Raw genomic sequence first — 3,139 nt, 5'->3', positions numbered from 1 at the left:
AGACGAGGGTTAGCTCGTTCATATAGCTTCCGCCGCCATGTAAAAAAAAATAAAACTCACTAAATGGCCCGTGAAAAAAATATTTTTTCCAGCGGATATCTTAGTTACAACATGATTGAGCTAGCAAAGCAGTTTTGTGTTGATATGTGTGATATTTATTGAGTTTTGGGAAATCACGATGTCTAGAAAGCATCAGTGGCTGCCGCTGACAGGGACAGCTAACAGCAGCAGCAAAGCTAACATCAGGACGTCATCTGTTAAAAGCCTCCCGTTGTCGGATATGACATGAAACTACTCCAGTTAGCTCAATCATGTTGTAACTAAGACATCCGCTGGAAAAAATATTTTTTTTCACGGGCCATTTAGTGAGTTATTACAGACACCGCTAAGGGCTAACAGCTAACAGCTAACGGCTTCCCTACGTCGCCCCGGTAAATGATCACGCAACGATTACGTCACATCCAGAGCCCGTAACTTTACAGGAACCTTCCTCGTACTCCGCTCTGGCAGTGGAGACACGGCGGTTGAGAGGCCGGAGCGAGAGGACGTTCCTGTAGTAGTTCCTGCCCCCAAATAGTACCAGGAACTTCTTCAGTGGAAACGGGCCTTAAGCTTTGGCCAAGCCAACTAACCAATACCCTAACTGCAAACAATCTCACATTACATCACAACTGACAAGGTTAAACAGTCTTGCTTAGCCTGTACAACTGCAATAATGCTATGCCCAGTTGTTTTGTTACCAGTCCTTGAATGGATGGAGGGAAGAGTTGCTTTGTGGCGTGTTGCTTTTGTGTGCCGGCAGAGGAGGGCTGGACAGAGCTGTGATTCCAGGGGCAGTCACGATCTACCTCTACTACTCTACATTTATCTGACAGCTTCAGTTACTCATTGATTTACAAAATAAGATTTTGCACTTGAAACCTATGAAAATTTAGTAGTACAGCTGGAACTATGAGTCAATTGAAATTGAAAATAAATTTGCCACTATTTTGATAATCATCTAAGTCATTTTGTGATGGAAAAACATTTCTGTTTGTTGGACAAAACAAACATTATGAAGGTGTCACTTTCGACTCTGGGTAAGTGTGGCGCTATCTCTCACTATTTCCAGAATTTTTACAAACCAATCAATCAACTGATTAATGGAGAAAGTAATCAGCAGATTTACCCATATTGACAATAAACATTAGTTAATAGTTCAAAATGAGCTCCACAGCAACCAGCTACATCAGTAAAATCCTGCTTTTACATTAATGCATGAGTCAGGATCATGTAATGATGACACAGTAGTCACAAGGGACATTTCTACAGTACTTTTACTTGTAATACTCAAAGTATATTTTCCTGATTATACTTACATACTTTTACTTAAGTAATATTCTAAATGCAGGAATTTGACATATAACAGAGTATTTTACAGGGTGGTATTAGTTACTCTTTTTTTTTTTTTTCTCCTTACTAGAGTAAATGTTTTAAATACTTCCTCTCCTGCCCCAAGCCCTCTGGTCAGGGTGAAAGACTCCACTCACATAACATACCTGCTGCTGTGAGAGAGCAGGTGAGATAATGCACTGCAAATCTCATGGCGCCCGGATACGCACCGCAAGCGCACCTACACACATTCACAGATAGTAAACTTATGCTGGGACAGCAGGCAGGAACAGTTGTTACGCAATGTGGCAGTATCAATACCTTGTGCAAAAAAAAAGGAGAGTCTGAACATATAAAGCTAGCAGCGCATGTAGTGGCTGTATGGAGCTAGAACAGTCTCAAAATGAATAAATGCACACAGAAATTAATAAATGCACAAAAAAGGATTCACAAGTGTATTTGGGGATTCTTTGTGCATTTATTAATTTCAGTGTGCAATTATTCATTTTGAGACTGTTCTAGCTCCATATGGCTGTCACAGTGGTGACTGTGTGTGCGAAACTGCCCGGAGCTGACGGTGTGTCCCTGGTTGCAAAGCACATTCAGTATTGAATGAGTGATTAAAAAACCTGACTCACAGGTATCATGCAGACAGAACTGAAAAAAACCACACAGTGAAGCTCATGATGCTGCTGGACATATTGCCATTCCTCTGAGGAGAGCTGCAGGCAGGAGTGGTAGTGCAGGCACGAATATCCTTCGCAACTTGCATAGTAAGTGTATAGGTCCACCTGGCTGTGAGACAACCTGTGCTTTATAACTAAATAAATAGAAGGTTTCCCTCATATGAGCATGACAGAGATATAAAGTTGTTGAGGACATTCATCTGTCACTCATAACACCTCCCCATCACCCCAAAAAAGGTAGCCAAAATGATATGAAAAAAGCAACATTTGCCTAAAAACGAATAGTTTAAATCTTTGTTACTGAGGCACGTATGTGCCTTTCTAGATTATGACCAGTCTTCTGAATTTTCCACAGTTGGCTGTATATCAAGTTCTGAAGTGGACCAACTTTTATTCCATAAATACAGGCAAAATCCACGACTGCTTAGAATTCATGCCCTCAGATTAGTAATGCACTCTCAACTCAATTTCAATTCAATCAATTTTATTTATAAAGCCCAATATCACAAATCACAATTTGCCTCACAGGGCTTTACAGCATACAACATCCCTCTTTGGACCCTCACAGCGGATAAGGAAAAAAAACCCTTTAACGGGGGAAAAAAACGGTAGAAACCTCAGGAAGAGCAACTGAGGAGGGATCCCTCTTCCAGGACGGACAGACGTGCAATAGATGTCGTACAGAACAGATCAGCATAATAAATTCACAGTAAGCCGTATGACACAATGAGACAGAAAGAGAGAGAGAGAGAGAGAGAGAGAGAGAGAGAGAGAGAGAGAGAGAGAGAGGGAGGGAGAGAGAGAGATGCAGGACAGACGGTAATGACAGTAGCTTACAACAACATTAATGAAAGTAATAATGTTATAGTTATAGTTCTGGCTATTGTGGTACAATATGTTGAATGTATATATTAATATCTGGCAGTATACATATGTGACAATAATCATATGTGTATAATAACAGTAGAAGTATGACTAATGACTAATGATGGCAGCAGCAGCAGGAGGCATCTGGCAGGACCACGGCAGCAGCACAACCACACACGTCACGCTATCCAGGCACCGCTGCGATATGAGTTAAT

The sequence above is a fragment of the Epinephelus moara genome, chromosome 6 (assembly GCF_006386435.1).
Source record: "Epinephelus moara isolate mb chromosome 6, YSFRI_EMoa_1.0, whole genome shotgun sequence".
NCBI classification, from domain to species: Eukaryota; Metazoa; Chordata; class Actinopteri; order Perciformes; family Serranidae; genus Epinephelus; species Epinephelus moara.
The sequence above is the reverse complement of the archived record's forward strand: the minus strand, read 5'-3'. Positions refer to the sequence as shown.